This window comes from Osmia lignaria, chromosome 11, assembly GCF_051020975.1.
Source record: "Osmia lignaria lignaria isolate PbOS001 chromosome 11, iyOsmLign1, whole genome shotgun sequence".
NCBI lineage: Eukaryota > Metazoa > Arthropoda > Insecta > Hymenoptera > Megachilidae > Osmia > Osmia lignaria.
The window spans coordinates 8,474,483-8,496,440 of NC_135042.1; the positions used below are offsets into that span (position 1 = coordinate 8,474,483).

The 21,958-nt window shown below is 43.6% G+C and overlaps 2 protein-coding genes across 2 annotated transcripts in view; both read left to right on the forward strand.

The window, feature by feature from the left end:
• The first annotated feature begins 12,150 nt into the window (after window positions 1-12,150).
• LOC117604118 (sodium-coupled monocarboxylate transporter 1) overlaps window positions 12,151-21,958 on the forward strand; it is a 30,294-nt gene continuing 20,486 nt past the window's right edge. Inside the window, exon 1 of the mRNA XM_034323876.2 lies at window positions 12,151-12,280. The gene's annotated coding sequence lies outside the window, so the exon portion shown is untranslated. The remainder of the gene's footprint in view (window positions 12,281-21,958) is intronic.
• Window positions 12,158-21,958, forward strand: part of Dip-B (Dipeptidase B) — a 42,187-nt gene continuing 32,386 nt past the window's right edge. The window contains exon 1 of the mRNA XM_034323878.2: window positions 12,158-12,280. The gene's annotated coding sequence lies outside the window, so the exon portion shown is untranslated. The remainder of the gene's footprint in view (window positions 12,281-21,958) is intronic.

Here is a 21,958-nt window from a genome sequence, read left to right on the forward strand (position 1 = left end):
GTCGAGGAAATACCTGCAATAATAGTTCGATCAGTTGGAAGGAAATTTATGATGAATAAATTGAAATTTATGTCCACCAGAAGAGCCGTACAAACTTTTTCCGATAGCTAATCAAATATTCAGAAGATTACTGTTATTTTCTGCGGAAACGAAAATAAGGCGAACTATCAGAATGAAATAACACAACATCGATACTGTACATACATTGTGAATCCCGAATAGGAATCGGTGCTATCTGGCCGTGTAGCGTTTATCGGTGAAACGAATCGTTTATACGCGGCTCGATATCGCCGCGCAAGGAATTGAATTGCTAATTCGAGTAATTATTCTCTTCGGTTGTTGACCGTGTAAAATTGAAATTGTCCACGCGTTCTAGCCGTTCGATCGTCGGCCTAGTATGATCGACTCTAGCGCGAAGGGGGGAGGAAAATGGAGGAAAACTAGGAAGAAACGCGAATAACTTTAGAGTAAATGAACTTTCATAAAAATTTTATTGCAACATACAACCTTTAAAGCTAAGGATTTTTACATCGTCTTATATTTTACGAGATTTTTATGTGGTGGCGCTTCATGTTCGCGTGTCACACTCTCGTAGAATGAAAGACCGCTCTAAGAAACGATGAGGACAAACACGTTTCACGGTTTCTCGCGCCAACTTCGACGCGAAGACCCTCGAAAATGAACGCTTCTGTCGTGTGCTTCTCGCCTCGTACCATCGAGGTTGAAACGTGCACCAACACTCGCCTGTAAATAGAGAGAACGCGGTTACCTAATTATCCGTAAAGTTTATCCATCGATCATGCTTGCTGAACCGTCGTCGACGGTACTCGAGCCGCCTCTCGTCCCGGTTTCCAAATTTAGAAAAAAGAAAATTCTCTTCGACTTCTTCGAGGAACGATATTATTCTATCCTCTCTTTTCTTTTAACATAACTTTCGTGATCGAAAAGATTACAGAAACTTTTCGAATTCTATTTCCAACGGGTCGGGCGAAATCTTTCCGAGCCTTTGAAGCGCAGCCTTTCTTTCATCCTGAGAAACTTGCGAAAGTTTCGACGAAATTAAAGCCGAACAAAAATAATTTCTTTGTTCCAAAAAGTTTCTAGCCACCCACGTTCGGCCGTTTATCGCCGTTTCGTGTCGACCGATGCACGGGAATATTCAAGAATACCGCGAAGAAACGTTCGTTCGATGGCGTGAAAGTAATTGCTCGAACGGGTTACACTTTCAACAGTGCTAAGAACAATTCCCAACGGGCTTATCTTATCGCGAAAGGGCACGTTCGAGAATTACGATCGAACACTTCCCCGGAACGTTGGATATTCGAAAATTGTAGAAACACGTAGAAGATGCTCGCGATAAAAGAACAATGGAAATTTGAGCATAGTTAGAATATCCAAGAATACGATGTCAAGAGTGTCGTTTACGGTGACTATCGATTTTCCATGCAAGCAAACGAGTATCGATGTCAAAGAGGTCTCCGCGGAGGCACGAAGAATTTTCGGAAAAATTCTATCCTGTCGCAGAAAAAAGGCATAAAACTTTCAATTCCTGGCGAACCTGATCTCCTAAAGAAAATAATATAAGAGAGGAATAAAAGAATGGTACAAGCTTGACGGCTGAGTGATCCACGTTCTTGATTACCGCGCGTTATGCTCCGCTTCTCAAATCCTAGTCCAATTTCCCTCGGCTTATTCTAGCTGGCAAAATAATTAAATAACCCTAAAATTTCATCTGTGTTACATTAAATCTCGATTCCGTGAAATCTCAGTCTTCAAAAATTGTCTAGACGTATAAAGGAGTTCGCCGGAGAGCGATATCAAACGCGACTGTAAAGATAACAAAAAGTTTCGTTGAAAAACATCGTGCAAAAGCATATGTACATTGTGTATCCGTGTAAATCGTTGGAATTCATTGCGATAATGAATGAACCGTCGCGTCGTTCGGTGTCAAACGATGCGCGCACACGTGCATAGCCGATGAATGCTGATGTAGCGAGTGCAGGCGAACGCAGAAGGGTTCGTATTCGGGTGAAATGACTGTTCTCACCACGGGGAAATAACTATAATCGAAGTAATTTACCTGGCTCCCCGTTTTGCCGAGTTGTAGCACTTAAATGCCGTATGGAATCAATGGGCGAACCGTGGTCTCGACGGCACCGCCGATATCGCACTCGACTGCAGTTTAATCGTATTGCGTGATTTCATTTATTCGAGTGCTTGCTTTTAAACACTGCGCATCATTTTCATAATCGTTAAATTGACAGGGAAGGAAAAAAATATAATACGTTGAATCTTCGAGCGATTTCTCATCGTTCCACGTGGACACGTCCTTTGATGAAGGAACACATGGCTGGCACACGGATGTCCGATCAGCATCACCGATGTCCGACACAGACGGTTATTATACGGGCGAACGATCGCGTCGAATCGGTGCCAATTTTCTGTACGGATGCGAATCGAAGCAGCCCCTGTGTTTGGCGCATCGTCGAAGAGGAAGCACGAAAGTCGCGTGATATTTCGACCATCTAGAGATTGCTGTCTATAAATCAGAGAGAAGAGAATTTCTCTACCCATTTTCTAAGTTTCGTTCTCGGTATTGTTCAAATAAAATAGAAATATTGAATTTTGAAACTATAAACGCCACAACCCCCTAGTTCTTAACACGCGAGACTTCAAACAGTTGATCGCTAGAGCTTCGAAAATTTTAGATGATAATTTTTAAAATCTCAAGCTCTATGTATCAAAATTTTTGTTCACCATTTACCATCTTCTTACCAACCGTTTAGAGTTAGGCAAAATAGGTGTATAAGTCGAAATCCATGCAAGTTGGGCGAAGAAGATATATTCGTTCGAAATAATGCGCCATAAATTCGCGGTAAGTTTAATGTAGCATTAGCCGAGGGGGTAAGAGGAGCGTAGTGGCAATAAATCAGCTTTTCGTCGGAGTGTACACGCGCGAAGGGGTGGAACTGGGTCGACCTGCGTTTCGTCATCGTTAACGTTGTCATTCCCTCTCGCAAGCATCGGGTTCGCTTTCAGTGTTCATCGGTAAATCGGAGAAATCCTGCTGCGTCGGAAACAATGAATTTCTGTACGCGTTGCGTTCCGTGCGACTACGTTCAAGAGGTCCATGAATATTCACGAATGCTCGAATCGAACTTCGCAGAGGAAACACCGCGAAGAAACGATTTTACGAGTATCTCTCTCGACCCTGCAGCGAGCTAGTTTACCGTACACGCCGATCCTCCTGTACGCGCCTCGAACTCGAGATTTATTCAACGGAAGTACTCCTAGCATCGATATTGTATTCCAAAAGTATTGAATTCCCGAAGGGTTACGTATTCAGCCGTATCGCTGTCGTATCGTTTCTCGCGAGCACTTCGCGATTCGAAACGAAATTCTTTAAACTACCACAAGATTATTCGGGTGCGATGAATAGGGCAAAATTATTTGATATTCTATAGAAAATAATTTTACTCTCGTCAAACCGTTGACCTGGTACATCGTGGAACAGTAATTTCAAACTCGTGGTAAAAATGTTGAAAATCGACTTTTGACCAACTTTTCTCTATGCAAATTTCCCAACGCGGCACGGTCAACATTTTCGTACCACAATGGGAATAACGACATATTTTCCGCGCGACGATACGAACGTTTCTTTTAATCCTGTTTCCGCGCGTGCATACAGACGGCCCGGAAATTACGGTGTAATACTATTTTTGCACGCGTTACGTGTTAATCTTTACCAGGCACAGGGGACCAGTTGCAATAAAGTATCCCCGTTCCTATTGGACTTCTCACTCGTATTCCATCCCCCTCGTAAATCAACCACACGGACACTCTGGATTGCTCGTTTGCCCGCGAGCCATCACTCGTCCTTTGCTTTGAAAATGTTGCAATTTTTTTATTTTACTCCGTTCGATTTTGCAATGACCGAGAAACGATAACCGATTTAGGGCAATCAAGTGCCTTAGGTATAACAACGCGATTCTGATTTCCTTTACACGGACGATACTTCCATTACAGATTTATCGAATTCTCGTAGCTGTATTTTCTTTTCTCCATTCTCTTTGCTATAATTGTATTAGCGAGTTACGTTGATACTTTTTCACACCTCTGGACACTTGATTGCCTTGAGTGGCGTGTTGAGAGGGATTGGGAATTGAAAGTACACTTCCCGACAAAGGGACCGCGAGGTAACACAGTGCTTACGGTGGAACTTTACTGAAAGTAAAAACTTTCAACGATCTTCTTGCAATGAATACGAACAGTCGGATCGAGAGAAGTAGTTAACTGTTCCGGAATAGCAGGCCGAGAGCATCCAGAAGCTATGATCGCTTTTTCTTCGAAACCGAGAGTTTGTAATAGGATTACTCGCTACATCTACACGTTGAAGAGATTCTCCCTCTCTCTCTCTCTCTTCCTTGATTCTCGAAGAGACCTCGAAGTGCTACAATTATTACACGGAAACACGGATTAGCGGTCCCTCGACAATGGTGCGCCTAGTTTAACGAACTACTCGAACCGTGGCTCGAAACTTTCTACTTTAGCCAGTACCAAGGAATCGATTCATAATGCGAGGGAGTTACGATGATGGAAACGTTTGTAATTAATTCGTGATCGAATCTGTGAAAGGGTTCACGCCCGCACAGAGTTGGGATGAGAGGACAAGGAGAGAGAAATTTAAATAAAAGGGAGAATGGACGATGAGAAAATGTGGCTACGGAAATGGCGGTGGAGTGCAGGTGGATAAAGAAAGAATAATGCGAGCGTAAGGAAATGAAAATGAATGGATAAATGAAACCGAGAAGCCTGGTTAACTAGCGGGATGAAGAAAGTTAAGAAGGAGAAAATCTGAACCAGAGAGAATAAGCATCTGTGTATGAGATAATAGGAATGCAAGAAAAAAAGGGTATAGCGTGAGCAGGCAAGCAGGGGTTAACGGGGTGGTTCTACTGTAGCACGTGGCCAGGAGGGTTGTAAATTATGTCCATAACAGAAACCACTTGATACATTTACTGGCACGCTATAGGGTGACCATCTAAGTTTTCGCGTTACCAATTATTGTGCGGAACTGGTTGAATTATGCTAAAACCGCGAATACCGTTTACAAGTAGCGAACAAGAATAGATGCAGTTCTAGTGCAAGCCGGACAATGTCCAGGAAATAACGAAAATTCAGTATTGTCAGTGAATCAGACAATAGTGAAATAATGCAACGTTGTCGGAGAATCGAGTTTTTTGAGATAAAAAAATATGAACAGAATTATGTCACCTGATGTAACTGCGATAAGGAAGATCAAATATTTTTTTTAAAAATACAGTGCATTGTGCAATCTGCTCCGCGCGAATCGAAGTAATTATTTAGAAATTAAATTGTTTATAAAATTTAAATTGCAGGATGATTGTATTCATTCGTGTGTTGTTTTCCGGAACTTTATTACCACATTGTGTAACAGCGACTGCACCGAGTGTCTTCTTTCAAGAATATTCATCCGACGGTTAAATAAAAATAGGGAAAAGGATAAAGAGTTGGTCGTGCTCTAGAATGCTGAGGAATGTCATACAAGGGAAACGTTCCTTTTATGGGACGAGCATGTTTAATCGTAGCTCATTCGACTCAATGTTTTAGAAATTACCGCGGGGACAACGCGCGCGCTCTCATTCCATCGAGACGAAATAGAATCAAGCAACGAACTATAGTGTTGGATAATTGAAATTTTCGACGATCCATAAAATCGGATCGGATCATCCTCCCAGGATATTATCCTCCACGTTGACTTTTGACTTCGTCTCAAGCAAAATATTATTTGCTCCTTCTCTCAACCGACTTCGTTCGCCTCGTAAAGGATTGTTCTGTCTCGAAACAGAAAGGAAGCCGAAACTGGAGCTGCGAAATCAGAGAAAACAGCGCGCCCAATTTCGTCGCGAATGCCTGTGTCTGGCGTGAAGCGTAACACGTACCGAGGACGCGGAGATTCGGCAACGCTAGATGCAATTCCGCTTAAAGCTCGTCCTGATGTGCGCGCGGAATGCGTGCCAGGAACTAATCTTCGCTTTCGGTCGGAAACAGCCCGGCTCGGGGACGGTTGAATCGAAAACGATGACAATTGTAGAAGAGACGCCGAAGTTCCACGCGTGAAACACCAGAATTCAGCGGCATGCATGGCCGCGTATGTTTAAATTAAACGTAAATGTAAATGCACGCTGAATTTGTGTACACCAGGCTGCGGATTCGCCGGGGAAAGTGCCAGTCCCTTCCCAGAGGCGAGGTTTGTTAACCGAGTATATACCATGAGTTCTACGTTGTTTGGACGTAGAACTGTATTTACTGCAGTCTTTTGTGTACTCAGTGTAGAATGGTTAAGAAGTAAAGACATCGGACACTCCCAAATCTTGTTTCGCCAAAATTGTGAAACAGAGACCTGGAAATTTTTGCCTTCGTCAACTTATCTCTTGCACAAGTATGCGTCCGGAAAGTCGGCGACGCACAGTGTGAGTGCATCCAAGTAAAAGAAACATCCTAACCTAATTTTTCATTAATATTCCACCAACCTCTTCCCAAGATTAAAAGAATCATTTAATTTAGTAATTTATAGAAACTCTCGGGGTAGTTTCTTAATTCCTTATTACTTCGTTTACCTTTTTACCTGGATGCAATCCATTAATAAATGAAATATGACCGAGGAACCTGCACACTTTCCAGAAATGCAATTTTCTCGATTTCCGAATAATTCGCTCTACCTCTGAAAGGTCTGAGGAATGAGTCGAGCGAGAAACTCTGAGAAAGAAAGAGCGATTATCTCGGCTGTCTTACCGAATTACAAAGCACACCGTGTAGGTTGTACATTATTCATCGTTCTCGAAGTTCGCGCACCTGTGGGTGACGATATCTAACACGGCTCCCCGTGCGCGTGTTTGATTATGTGAGAGCACAGTGTCTCCTCGGACGTAATTCATCGTAATACGAGTACACAGGCATGTGACAGGTTGACGTCAGGCGAGCATCTTATTGCAGCCGATGTTTTGCTCCGTGTTTGCCTTACGAAAATCCGGAAATCGCGTGAAAAAATAGAAAACAGGAGAGAATGTAAGAAGTACGCTTAGACGGGTTGATTTACAACGGGAGATTCGGATAACGCGACTTGATCAAATATTATTCAGAATTCTGCACTGTTCACGTTCGGGTCACGTTTCGACTCGACAAATAACCGACTACCATCGGTAACCGTAGCGCCGTTGTAAATCAAATTCTCGGATTCCGATCCCGAAGAAAAATTGATCGTTTCTAGTACATTTCGAGGTGTTAGAAAATTTCTCGACTTTCGAGATCGAAGGATTGACCCGAGGATTCACGTGGCAGTCCGTTGCGATGGTCGTTCAAACAAAGTAGAAGACATTTGTCAAATGTATCGAGTCGATCTCCTGGATCTCCTTTCTATCCTTTTGTTCCCGTGAAACCAACGGGACGAGGTAATTCGGCAAATCTTGGACTTCGGTGTTTCTCTAGAGGGAGTACGGTGTTACCTCGATCGGTCGGAAGGTCGGCGATACACGGTGTTTATTGCACCGCCACTTTTTAGTGTCTATTCGCTCCATCGTATGGGATTTCGGGATAAACTCGTTATTATGTATTAAAATAGTAATTTTCTTGTGAAATCGACGAAACAAGGACATTGGCTTCAAAATAATACGTGCAAATGCTGTTTAAAGCATTTAATGCTCGCATTTTCGTATGTCCGGAGACGGAAAACAATTATGCCGCGCAGGTGAATTCACCCGTGGCTAATAGAACAATAACGGCATGCTCGTTTTCACCCCTTCCAAGATAAATCGCGCTAATAGCTGTTTGTTTACGAGGCAAGCCGTTATCGGTTGCTCGAAGTGAATCACTTGGCGTGTAGTTGTATCGGAAGTCGAGGTCGAACCGGCAGTTCACGCGATTACGTAAGCGAAATGTGCGGAATCAAGCTGTTTGAGGACTCATACGTGACACACGAAGCTTGGTCGCGCTAGGGGACTAGTAGAACACGATTAACAAAGACTCAACCGGCGCTTGTCGCGAGAGGAGAAAGAAGATTCACGCTTGCGAGTAGCTTACGTTTATCACTGCTCCTCGAATCTCCTGTTCGAGCGTTGGCAATCTTCTTCGATATGTACTCTGATCGATACCGTATCCCTACCGCTATTTCTCTAACGCTTCGAATTATTAATCAGTCGGATCAAGCTGGTATTAAATTCTTCGAACAGCTAGGAGGAATCGATTGCGCGAGCTACCGCATCGATTACCGTGCTTGCAGAACATCTATTATCGAAGCGCAACAAACGATACGCGATCCGGTGGCGCGATCCGAGACGTGATCCTGACGAATCGTCCCCACGAGCAAACGCTGTCCTCTCGAGACGCCGAGCGTCGAGCAAACGACCATCGAAAGATCAACCTTCCACGTGGTCTATCGATCCCTCTACTACTTGCCTCTTCCGTGATCGATGATATAATCTCGTAACTGATGGTTACGTGCCGCTTCTAGGCGGAAAAAATAAGGCAAACATTACAGTTTCCTCGTAAGAATGATTGCTTAATTAACCCTCGGACCAAATTTTCATTTAATTTTGTACTTCGTCTCATTTTCATTTTCTAAATTTTACAAAATAGTATATTTGACTTTAAGTTAACATCCTTTTATACATTTTGTAAGTTTGGGTCACGATTGATCCAGGCACCTCTGTTAAAGAATTTTTGATGAATTTCCAAAATCATGTTCAATACCTATAGATTCTCCAATTTTGTCAACTCCTTTAATATTGGATTATATCAAGTAACTTAACGGTTCCATACCGTTTATTCTTGATTATTAATTTAAGAACCGCTAATTCGTTCGGCCTGTAAGGTCGTCGCGAAGATCGATCGTCCCTGAGGAAGGCATAAATCTTTAAAACCAATCTCTTCGATTTCCGTGCGTCGTTTTTAGGTGCGATCGGGTTCGCGTTAAATATAGGGAACGAAAGTAGCAAGCAACTAACGCGGGCACGGTAATAAAGCTTGATCGACAAAGTTTATAAAAGACGACCGACTGCGGGTACCCGGTGAAAGACAAACGTGACTTTTCGTTCCTGAATCCTCGAACTTTCTCGCTTTCTAAAGGTACGTCACAGCGAATCGAATAAAGATAAAGACAGGCATTGTAACGAATTCAGTACACTCGTTAATTTCGTTCGGTTTTCGCCTTTGTAACGGTCGCGCGTCCGCCAGAAAATTTCTGACAAAGCCAGGTGGTCCCAAAAATTCGGTACGCTCGTTTGGACCTTTAACGAACACCCTTTTGCAATTCAGTCTCGGGTTAATGGAACGAGGGGTCATGAATAAAATCAGCAAGAGTCACGTTAGGACGAAACATCATAATACCGTTCGTGTTTCTTCTTTCAACTTTATTCTGCTAACTGTAGCAATTGTGGTTATTCACGAGCACGTTAGACACAGGTGTGTTTTACATATGACACGTGATCTCGTTTGTTTCGTTTTGTATGTTGCTCCATCGTTGCGCAATGCCGGTGTTTATTACCGACGATAATTCGCCTGCAAAATTTTAACAATTTCTTCGGATACTCGAACCAGTTAATCAACAAACTCGACTATCGGTCGTTAACCAGAAACCTGCATTCTCGTGCGGAATCAAGCGAGCGATATCAACGCGTATACCTGTAGCCTTGAACGTGCCAGGTTATCCTCGGTAATCGGTTAAGAACCGAGTCTCGTTACGCGTCGATTTGTTAACACAACTGCGTCCCGATGTGACGGCTGGTTGCTTGGTAAAATAGCCTCCTGGTTCGAGGGAATGCTCGACAAAGGAAGGAATGAAACGTTACTTAAAGGCTTTATATTTATAACTTTTCGCGAGAGAAACAATATGCACGCTTCGAGCATGCGGTCGCGGTGGTCTGTGCCAATTGTATTGCACCGTCTGTGTGCCAGCCTGTCAGCCGTTCGTAACGCTAACGCAGCTCTGCGTTTCTGCTTTTTAAATATACCAGCCGAACTCTCTCGGCTTCCCAGTATTACGTTGTCCACTGACCACGGCGCACGTCTTTCGATCTGCACCGATCGATCGGTTCGATTTTGTATTTTTGCCAAGATATCAGTGTTATCGCGCCTCGTCGATCCGTTCGATGCGTTCACTGCTCGATTCTCACGACTCTTTGTCTCTGTGACTCATCGTTCTTTATTTAATCGTCGACGTTGTTGATCGTTCGTCACTGATCGAGCACTCGTTTCTTTGTCGGTACGTAACATTTTGTTTACTTAGATTACGTTTGACCTACGTGCTTTCGAGTTTCAAGCGTTTCGACGGATAAATAACACGTGTGCCGATGATTTTCGGGTTACTCAAGTGGGGCTACCGTTCGACTACTGTCGCAGTAGAATCAGACGCGAGTGGTAAGACATAAGGAAACTTGAATTATTAGTAGAATTGGCCACCTGTAAATCTTTCTTTCTCGTTTCATTTGTTAATTATACAATAATAGAAAATTTCAGGCGCCTGTTTACCGATGACTCACGTGCCAATCGACGTGTTTACTCGGCGGGAAAATAGTATAGAGATGATGATGCAACTGCATTGATTTAGAATCGAGCTTTACTAGCAAGCTTCCACATTTTTCGATCGTGCTGTATTTGACCGTCTAGAGAGCAGCTGCAAAAACATTTGAAGGCTAGAAACATGCTTGACGTTTCACTGGCTCGTAAATTCGCGTGCCAAGTATTAAAGTTGACGGAAAAGCACGAGCTTTGATAATAAAATCACGGTTTCTAGAGTCGGTGGGCGCCTTGAATGTAATAGTGACGCGATCACGGCGGATTAAAAGATTTATCGTTTGATAAATTGCGTGATCGATAATGGATTTCCCAGGTACGTTGTTTGACAGTTTAACCCCCATGCCGTGTTCCGGCACACGTAATCCGAATTACATATTCTTACACGCCGGATCCCGTAACTGTATCATGAATCGGGAATACGGTAGAATAAAAAGAATCGTGCATCGTTGGGTTAATTGATCTAAAGCATTAAGCGAAATTTCAAATGGAAGTTAAAGTCGCAGGTTTCATTCGAAGGAACGAATTGTTACGTAACAGACGCGGCGAACGATTGTTTCCACAAGTGTCGAATAATCGAACTCTCGATTTTGTTCGACGGAAACACGCTCCTTTCGAACACTTTCAAAGAAGAAACAAGACACGGTCTCGCGACGCTGGTCTTTTCGTGCGAAAAAGCAACGGAAACAGTGCGACGATGGCCATTAGCCTAATGGAAATCGGCTCACGGCGATTTCAAGTGAGAGTTGTTGGCGCGATCCGACGCGACGCGACGCGACGCTCGAACATTTTCGCGACGAGCCGCGAGCATCTCGCTATTTATCGCGGCGAGCTGATTTCCCGACGGCAAATGGATCGCGGCATGGAAATAGGATTTTTCCACGAGGAACCCAAACCACCTGAGCGGGTAAAAGGTTCTTTGTTGGCTGTGAAAATAACCCGCGCCAGCGACTAAAAGCGTTTCCCGATAAATACGCTTCCGCGTTTCCGGCCGGAGAGCCGGCTCTCCTCGCCGCTTAAGGCTTGTCCAGACTTACAATCGTCCGTAGACACTCGTCGAACCAGAAATTTATGCAGACTGGCCGTAGACGGTGTCTATCAAGTCTGGACGAGCCTTTAAGTTTGCTTCCCGACTTGCTAATTGAGATTCGATCGGGCTAACGAACCAGTCTGCAGCGTGCGTCTCGGTGAATTAATGAGAACCGGTCCAGTTTCTTCCTCCTCTTCTATCGATCTCCTACTTCTGTATCTTTCTTTTTGTCTATTTTCATTTGTTTTAATCTTCTTCCTTGGTGGACCACTTGTCTCCTCTTCGTTTATCTCAGTTTCTTATTTTCTTTTCTTGTTCCCCCGACCTCGTGCACTTAGAATTCGACGCTGAAAATCAAGGAGAAAGTATGGAGCTCGGCTAGGCTTCAACTTCGCGAAGGTCACAGTTCACCTTAGGAAACGATCTCGATCGCATCGGGCACGCTGTTCAGAGAAATTTGTGAATTTTGAAGAAAACGAACTAATTGTGTTACTTGGTGAATCGAAGTTTGTTCTGTTTCTTTTGCGCAGAAATCCTGAGATCGTTGGAGAACATTTAATTATCCTGGGAGAATTTTCAAATTGAACGAACAGTGCTCGGGAATGAGAAGATCGAATGTAAGAAGGCATTGGTGAACAAGGAATAAGAGAACCACGGACGGTAAGTTTCTATTTAACGCTTATTTTCGTACGATCCGGACTTTCCATTATTAATTAAGTTATTAAATAAATTGTAAACAGCTATTTTTCATCTATGACGAGCGTATCAACTTACGCTTTCGAAACTGTCGTTCTTCTTATTGAGAAAGTTTTCCAACTACAGCTGTTGGTCCCCTTAGTTATTAAATGATCCCCGTATATTAAATTTCAGAAGTGCTTTAATTAGTTGCTGAAAGCCACGGATAATTTTCAACTACCCGCAATAATTACTCTTTAATCTCTCGTTAGATCGATAATTAATTTCGGTAATTAACGTTGCGCAACTTCTCTCGAACGTTTTTGTAGCCGTTGAGAAACAGAAGGAAAGATGCGATCGCGCGATGCTTTTCCTTTTATAATTTTTGCAAGTTTTCACTTAGAGAGGCAAAAGTCGCGTTCACGGGGAAATCCTACCTTCGACGCGGCTTAGTTCGTCCGGCTATTTCTGATCACGCGTTACGTACCTAGCACGCGTGCGGATCGCTCGATTCCTCGGGATGAAACGCGCGAACCCACGGATCTCATTATACTCGCAGATTCGTTCGATTGGTAGACACGAATACCAGGAGGAAACGCTCGGATATTAGCCATTAGCATCGAGAACGCGATCGGTTGACCCAATTTCAGGCCACTCCACGGATTATTCCTGTCGCGTGATTTTCTATCGTTGAACGCCATTGAAACGCCATGGAAATGGGCACGGTGCTTTAGGAAAATTTTCCGCACCGACGGTGATTCGTTCACGCCGACGCGACGTTTCCATTCAGATTAGGCAACTAGGAAAAAAGTGGAAACGAAAAACGAGTAGAAAGATAATGTTCCCTGGGAAATTGTATTAGTTTCATCGTCTATAATCTTGCTAAAAGAAACTGACTCTGGTACATATTTATTCAATGTTTTTTTAATGGATTTACACGCACCTTGCAAATTACAATCATTTCATTTCTTGCAAATCCTTGCAAACATCATCACACGGAATACGCAACGGACTGAAATACATGGCCCTTACCTGTTATCCGCATTGCCCTTCCCTTATCTAATTATCCCTACATCGCTTGATCTCACCTTTGACGTTCCCGAAATTACACACCTTGACATATTAGTGCAGTCCCCGTATCCACGGCAGATAGGATCCATAAATTGATGGTTAACGTTCCGAGATGCCTGTTCAAATTGAATCCTAAATGGTGAATCAATCGGACCTACATTCCTTCCGCTAGCCAAATTTTCATCTCTATAGAGTACAATTAAGAAGCGACTAATTTTAATTGAATCGTGACGAACTCCGTCGTTAAACTATGCATCGTCTGCTTTTCTGAGTCGCGACCCACGCGTTCTAAGGTGCGTACAACAGGTTCCAGAAGCGTGAAATCACCTCGCAGCGAGAGTCCTCGGTCGAGACCTGTTTCTTTGCTCGGCGAACGGAAAACATGGAAGATCGAGAGAAGCAGGCATAAGCGAATGGCACAGTCTCGAGTTCGAGTTCAAGATCGTCGCCAAACGGGCCGGCTAGTCTGCGTGCCGAGTGTAAAAATAGTCTCGATATAACACTCGTTCGAGAAATAGAGGCACGACTTTCAGTGTGTCTTTCAGTCCTTCACTTGTTTACCTGCTCTCTAGGACGTTTCACCTGTCTGCGAACTCGTTTCTGGAGGAACGAACTTTGTGACAGTGCGTTGGGAACCGGGTCCCGTGGGACGAATTCTACATTATCTGTTTTGCCTGCGAGTTAGCCAAGGGACGTCACGAATACTGTTCAAGGTAGATCCGAAAACGGCGCTCGTTTGATCGTTGGGGTGCGTCGCTGTTATATTCGTTTCCGTTCGGGGATGACACGAATTTATGGGTCTCGTTTCGCGAAGACGGTAAGTCGGGATTTGGGTAAACGAGCGCAGATTGTCCCGGGGAAGGGTAGAAAGGAATGGAAAATTTGAATCGAAATTCTTATCGCGATCTCGTCCGCGATGATTACTGTTTCGGGGGTGGATCGTGATCGTACGTTATTTCAGAATGTTTGGATTAAAGTGGCTTCCCTATTTCGATTTGATGTTCAGAACAGATTTCAGATCATTTATTCTGGATAAATTTATTCGACGACACTTCCTCTCGAGTGATATTATAAAATTAATCTAAATATGTGGAACATTTTATAGATAACTGTATAGGAATTAGCAAATAAAATCTTAGCCAAGTCTTCGTCTTCTGGAAGTAAAGTAGCTGTTTTCTGCTAGCCTGCTGCTTCCACCCTTGTCCGAAAAGTTTTCGTAATAATCGTCTATAAAAAGAGAGGCAACGAGCATCTGACGCCATCAAAAAGTCCCTAATGCACGGCTGGAGGAACCCTGTTACCCTGCAGACTCTTCCACTTCTATCTCTACCATTTCTTTTTCGCCACCCCTTTCATCCGCTTCTTTTCGCGAGGGGAACAAAGATGACAGGGTTTTCTTTCGTCGACCTACGTGCCAGGGCAGATTCGCATTGCAAAAATTCCTATCCCAATGCAGCGTTTTGCGCTTGCAATTTCGCCAATGCAACCTCGGATTTTCGTGTCACCTTTTTCTTTGAACAACGCGCGGGTTTAACATTTTCCTTTTGACGCCGGCTCGTCGCTTTTGTCGTTGGAAAAATGGACAAAAATCTTCTCGAAGGAAAACGAATTTAGCGAATTAAACGTTCGTGGAAGTTGTGGTAGCGTTGTAAAGATTCACCCGACATATCTGAACAGAATCTCTTCTCGAAACGAGACAATTTTCTTTCCATTAACCTTGGACGATTAATCATTCGAAAGTCGGATCTTGGTAGTTACTTAATTCGCATTTAGTCGCGTTTCCTGTTCCTTGGAAACCCGGCCAAACGTACTTCCGGGCCTTCGTCAAAGCGTCTTCTCAACCTCTTAATTGAGACTCGACGAGAAAATCCGCTCGCCTTCTTATCCGACGCGAAGAAGGTCGCGTCAACTTTTGCAAGGAACTTGTTTATTTAAAACATAGTAAGCACCGGCTTCTTTAAAGGCTCGCCTTGTTTATCGTTTAGGAAGAGTAACGACGATTTTCACGAGTCTCGTGTACGGCATGCTTTTCGCGACTGGAAAAGTGTAAAAAACACTTTTGTTTCTGACAACATCTCGGTACACGTTTCCTAACAACCATTCAACTGCTCGAAATAATTGGAGGGCCGGCTACTTGGATGTTTCGCGCGAACCTTCTCAAATTTGTAACTACAATTTTTAAGTAAAAAACAAGGTACCGGGTGGACGAGTTGGCGAATCGTATATTTGTTTCAGCGCAAAGCAGAGAACCAGAGGAAGTTGTAAACTTTTCTCGTCGGTGATGTTCGGCAAACAAAAAAAAAAGGAACGGTTGCTGTCCGGGTGGAGGGTAAACGGGTCAACAAAACCTCGCGTTTGAAACGTAGCTAGCGAGCGATTCACAAAGCAGAAACAACGCTAGCCAACCGGATAGGAAGGGTTTACAGACAAATATTTGCGCTTGTAACGGGATATCGAAATCGCAAGTCGAGCGTACGTGCCGCGATTCACGGATTCCCTCGATTCGCGGCGAACAAAGGAAATTACAGACACTGTTAACTTCTTCCTTCGTTGACCATCCTCCTCTCTTTCCCATTCGACTCGAATAGTTCAAATGAATCGAAGGACTTTGATTATACTTATTTATTCGTTAACTTATATCCCAGGATAATGGAGAAGTTTGTAATTCTCAATTAAAAATAAAACGCTATCAATCGGACGTTTGAAAAGATAATGAAAAAGGTTAATGCAGCCCGATAAGGATGAAGAATTCCGAGCACTCGGTTTATGTTCGAAACCTGATAGATATGAAACGAAAGTGGAATCTCCGTTTTACAGAACGGCTCTTCGCGTTTCCACCGTCGGGAATTTGTTTTAGTTCAACTTAATTAAACTTCTTAATGGTATTCTAAGTCCGTCGACGTTTGAAACTTTCATTAAATTCACGTCCACCTTTGTTTGCGCAATTAAACGTCTTTATCCGAGGAAGAAGATCCAGGGTAACCTTATTCGAAACAGACCCCTTGTTGTTTCTCAGAGTTTCAGAAAGGGCGTTTAATCTCGAGACTATATGCAAACATACCATTTCCTTGTTGATCCGATCAGTTCGCATCTGTATCTCGAGCGCGATACATCGTAACCGCTCATTCATCACTCGACCCGGCGTTATTTTTAACTGACCGTACATCCGTTTGCGTAACAAACTGTTTATCGTTACGATTATTTACACACGACCAGGCGTATTCTGAAAGACGCGAACAATCGAGACATCTTCGACTCGTGGATAGTGCAAACACCGTTGCACCTGTTTATTCAACTGCGTGTCGTCTCGAAACGAAGTTCACGCGTGGACGATCGCTTTCAGAGACATCGAAAAATCGTGCAAAAATAGATGCGTCTTCAATTTATCAAAGGGAATCAATATTCTTGGAGCAAATTGAAAGGACATCGAGGAAATAAAATTTATTCTAACGTGAAAATTAGAATTCGCGTAACTTTAGTGTCATCGAGATGAAAATTTGTTTGATTTGTAGAAAAGTACACTGTCGTATCTAGTCCGAATCGATCACCGTTGTGTTCAATATCTGGGATTTTCTTCGAATCGAAGTATTTGTATTCCATGGAAAAATATGACCGATTTAAGTCCCGAATACACGAATCTTCACATATTTCCTTCTATATTTCACACGATTGATCTTTGTAATCGGATCAAAATGACCCGTGAAAGAATTGAAACGAGTGTTAAGTGTATTTAGCAACTCCTTAATTTTGTCAACGATGTTTCGGTCCAATTAAGCAGAGAAGTTTTTGCATTCGCCAGCGTAGAGGACCATCTCGAGTTACCCCCGTTCGAAGACAAATGCCGCAATTTCATCGAGCACACGGTTGCTAGCTCCCAGTTCGACGATCCATCAACGAGACTGAAAGCGGTGAGAATCGATGGCCGCGCGGAGAGAAGCGGATTCCGAGCGTCGTATCCTTTCTTCGTTGCCAGCCTCCGTTTATTCCACGAACGCGAAATTTATATGTTTCTTCGATCGATCCATCTCGCGAAATGTAAATTTCGCTCTTGACGAACGCTCGCGGGAAGGAAACAAGAAACTGAGATAGCCGCTTTACATCCGGACAGAAAACTAGCAATTACACGGTTAACAAAACACGCGACCGGCGTGTTTCATCGCGTGTTGCGCAATCCGTTCCTCCTCTGTATTCTTCGCCGTTCGAGCGATTAGAACACCATTAGTTTCTCACCTGTGCATCGTCTTCGTCGAACAGACAACATTTCCTCTGATTTCTCTGAGATTTCTTTCACGTACTTCGATATATTGCTCATTTTTCGGCCGGGAAAGCACACTAACGATGTTATCGGAATTTACCTCTAAATGGAACGCTTTCAATTAACGTTAAATACTTTAATTATTGCCGAATCGAGGTCGTTCATTTCCGCTCTAGCTACTATAATATCGAATGTATCTCAAATGGACGCGTTCGCCAAATAAACGCGCCTACTTTAAAATTAAATGGACGAAATTATGACGTCGACGTTAAATATTTATCCACTCGGACAGATGAAACTGAAATTTCAAACTTTGATATTAATTCAGGGAATCGTGAACTTTCGAATATCAGAAATCGTTTCATGATACCAATGAAAAAAATTCTGATACCGAAAGAAGCAACGAGTGGCTCGAGAGAAACGCGACATCCGAGCGGAGCGGAACGAAGCGTTCGCTTGAATAGCTGCTGACGAGTGCGGTAACAAAGTTTTACTTCTAAAAGTGTACATTTTACAGCCGTCTGTTCGGTGTATTTCGAACGAGCGTCCGTCACGTGAAAAAAGCAACCGGGAACGTGCCGTTTTATGTTGGAGCACCGGTTCTGTGTACCTTTCAGACGAAACTTCCTTTTCTTGATTATACGCGATCGATGGAGGGAACGGTACCCTTCGATAAGACGTGATCAACGATTCGTCAATTGATAACACCGTTATCAATTACACGACGTGACCAAGTTTTCGGGGACGTAATTCACAGAATCGACGCGATAACGAGCGAGCTTCAAGAAACTTCGAAGGAACCGCGATTGCCTTTCGATAACGCCTCCCCCACCACGTTCCATTAATTAATCAACGTCGATGAAGTCTTTCACCCGTTGACCCGACAGAGTTTTATGCTGCTCGAATCAAACGCACGAGTTGATTACTCGAAAACAATGTAAGATATCGTGTTTGTTCGGCGCTCAAAGAACTGCCGACTTTTAACAGATTAAATCGTCCATCGGTAATGGTTACACATGATTTCAGTTAATTGGTTCGAACGCTTCAACTTCTGATTTCTGCTCGACTCCGTTGGACGGATTTGATTCATTTCAACTCTGTTATTGGAATTTTCAACCTCGTCTGTCACTGTTGAATTTCTGTTTGATAATCCGATTGATATAATTTCCCGGATTTTCGTTGTCTCTCGTTAGGATCGGACTAGCGATTTCAGTTATCAAAGTATATTAAAACGTTTCTATGCAATTACCTTCGTCGTATGATAACTTTGGAGGTAATGGAAAATTGAAAAAGAAGAACGAACAATGTAGTTGCAATTCTTTATTGATAAAGTACAAATTGTAATTAGAGCTGAGGTTAAAATTCAACTGAAACACGAATTACCGTGGAATTTCGAGCCGTTTCGCGTCGAATTCGGCGCGGCGATAACAACAAGCAACCACGACTTATCTCACGCTTCTCCGCAAATTACATCGCGGCCCACCGGTTAGCTTCTCGGCCCAAGAGCCGATTAGATCTGGCTAGAAACAGCCTGTTATTTCACAAGGAACTCGCTAATTTCGGAGTTAATGCCCCGAGCACCAGCCCCTTTCCGTTCGATCCATCGAACGACGGAGTAGCTGTGCTTCCTCTTTACACTGGTTGAGCGTTCGTTTTGAAGAAGTAATGTTGGTTCGGCAAAGTTTCGTGCGAGACCCCTATCTTCTCCGCATTCGAACGGTAAACCGACGAAATGAGGAACGATCTCTGGTTTATTGTCGTCGTTGAGGAACAGCTGGTCGCTAACGATTCAGCGGCTGGTACCTTTTTTCCCTCTGCTTTCTCAATTCTTTGGATTCTGCAAAAGAAAAGACCGCGCTTTAAAAAATGGAAAAGACGTACGGAAGGTTCTCGGCTTTGACCGATTTTCCGCCCTTTGAATCTTGGAAGAGCAATCAGCAGCGGAAGAGAAAAGATTTTTCTTGCGAAAAAAATGAATCGAGATTGTTTTCTAAAGTAGGCAAACAAGTCTTTGATCTCTTCGGAGAATCTCGAGACTGATGTAATTAATTCCTTTTCATCGCTCGTTACGGGAGTTCGTAACGAATAAACGGGAGGGGAGGATGAATTACATAATTAATACACCGTGTTAATTCCCACGCGGAAACAACGTTCGATCCGAGCTCGGAAATAAAAGCAGTCTGGTTTAATATTCCTTCGGACGTCCTGGAAGAATCTGAAATGCAGATCGACTCGTCGTCCTAAAGTCGCGTAGCCGTCCAAACAAAGACCGCTTGAAATTAGCACGTTAAACGAAAGCCGGGAAACTTTCGGTCAGCGGTAGCGTAATTTCCCGGCTAGTTCGAGGAAAACCTTCGGAAGGTTTCGCGGTGGAAACACTTGGAATCGACGTTACAGGCGATAATTGAGTGTCCATTGTTTTCTGGTAATGAGAAAACGTAATGTTGCATCTGACGTTCGATGTTGAAGGTAAACATGAGAATTGTTCTTTGACTAAACAGACTGCTGTGAAACTGAATTGCTTTGATGACAAGAAGATGGCTCGTAACATTGTGTGTTTCATTTTGTCACGACGTAATAAAGCGACGCACGATGCAGTAGGTCGACACGAGGATGCATTGTCGCATCAAGAGAGAAAACGAAGGAAAGAATGCATGAAATAGTGGTTGGCTGGCATCTCGAAGAAGCTCGCGTAGTGTTGATAGTTAGAGTGTTACAATTTTTCGACAATTCACGGCGCAAGGCAGACGTAAATCAAGGAGGATCGTTGTTAGCGGGAAACGACGTATATCATGGTCCAATTTCGCTAGGGGCTTCTTTGTATTCTTTCGCTTTCGGCGGTTCGTTGCGCGAGGCGTCGCGGCGCGTTGGAGAACGCTCGCCGCCTACCCGACGCGCTCCATTTTTATCAATCCGGCCGATTTACACTCGAAATAACCGTAATGCAGAAAAATGCCCGCCGCAAGTATCTCACCGATGGAGGAAAGAGGATGGCTCGCGTTGAATCGCATCGTTGAAACATCCATCGAGCCACGTCTCTTCTTTCCTCCTTTCTTCTTCCCCTTTTTTGCTCCCTTTTCGCGAAACGTAACGAGGACCAGCTTTCCTGACGTGAATTTCACGAAAATTGCAACGAGATGGAGTACGCGGCCATTTGTTTCGTTCCCTCGCGCTGACTGATCTTCTTCTTCGACGCAAATCGGTGAGGTTTCAGTTTTTCCGTAATTTTATACAATTTCAAGACCTTTCAGAACTTTCTCTATGAATTTGTATTCGAAGTACTCGTCCATGACCACGATGATCATAGAGACAATCAGGATATTAACACTTTCCCTTTCTTACCGCGATCCAAAGTGTAATTAAGATAACGTCGAAGCGGAAATTCGACTGGCAACGAGATTTAATGGCGCCTGGATGCGACGAGCGTCAATGATTAGATCATCGAGAACCGTAGGAACTTTGTACGATGCGACGGCTGGAAGTTGGAGGGAACTACCGGTTAGTTTCCTAAATGGCGAATCTACTTGACGAAGTCTGTGTCGCGAGCCGAGCAGCTATCTGCGATTCGCAGCGCTTGCAGCGGTCGCATCAGCGGATTTCGATCGGCAGCCCTCCTCTCATTACTCGACGGATCGATTATTCGCCGTGTTTCGCTCGTTATCGTACGCTCGAAAACTCCTCGTAACCCGTACACTTTGTTTACTGATCGATTATCACCGCTGGACGTGACTCGGCGAATCGAACTAGGAAACTGTTCGTATGCGACCGGCAAACATCGACGCGCCACGTCGCGCCGTGTTCGCGTCCAAACATTTGACAGCTCGAAGAATCACGTTCGTTTTCGCCAAGTTTGAAGAACATTAGGCGCCGGCAATTGCATAGAATCGTTTGGCGAAGGTAAATGGAAACTTCAAACTGAACGTTCCTTCGTTGCATTCCCCGTAAATCCATCCCCGACGATAAATAAAAAGAAAAACCTTGCATCGGCAGGTTCATCAGTCAATATAGACGAACGGCTTTCTTCGCGGAACAATGCAGCTTGACGGAAGAAAAATGAAGGTTAAATTCAGTCTCAGGGCACCAACAATTTTTTACTTGCCCCTTTCTCTGGCAGTACTCGGATCGTAGAAAAAAGAAATAATTGAACACTCGTAAGATTTATCGTGATTCTAATGAATCCTGCAGGTTTAACCGGAATGGATTTTATCGAACGTGTTTCGAAATCGGTTACAAGCGTAACGAAGATTATTATTCCACGGGAAATACGCTATGTTTCTTTGCGAACTAGCTTATCGAAACGGCGCGGCTCATTTCTGACACTTTGTTTGCTGAGATTC